This window comes from Lottia gigantea (assembly GCF_000327385.1).
Source record: "Lottia gigantea unplaced genomic scaffold LOTGIsca_5, whole genome shotgun sequence".
Taxonomy (NCBI): Eukaryota; Metazoa; Mollusca; class Gastropoda; family Lottiidae; genus Lottia; species Lottia gigantea.
Window position 1 is genome coordinate 3905708 of NW_008709715.1, and position 738 is coordinate 3906445.

Genomic DNA, 738 nt, shown 5'->3' on the forward strand with positions numbered 1-738 from the left:
CTAGAGAAATGTACAGAGTATTAAGTGTATTTCTATCTATTTCTAGAGAATTGTACAGAGTATTTTAAGTGTATTTCTAAGGAATTGTGCTGAGTATTAAACGTGCATTTCTTTCTATTTCTAGAGAATTTACATTTCTATCAATTTCTAGAGAATTGTACAGAGTACTATATAAGTGTACTTCTATCTTTTCTAGAGAATTGTACAGAGTATTAAGTGTTTTTCTATCTTTTTCTAAAGAATTGTACAGAGTACTATAAGTGTACTTCTATCTTTTTCTAGAGAATTGTACAGAGTATTATTAATGTATTTATTATAATTGTAATGAAATATTATTTTCAAGAGATTTGTACATTATTTGTATTATAAATGTAATAAAATGTTTAAATTTCTAGAGAATTGTACAGGGTATTATAAACGTAATAAAATGTTTATATTTCTAGAGAATTGTACAGGGTATTATAGATGTACAAATTTTTTATATTTCTAGAGAATTGTACAGGGTATTATAACTGTAATAAAATGTCTATAATTCTAGAGAATTGTACAGGGTATTATAAATGTAATCAAATGTTTATATTTCTAGAGAATTGTACAGGGTATTATAAATGTAATAAAATGTCTATAATTCTAGAGAATTGTACAGGGTATTATTAATGTGATAAAATGTTTATAATTCTAGAGAATTGTACAGGGTATCATAGATGTAATAAAATGTTTATATTTCTAGAGAATTGT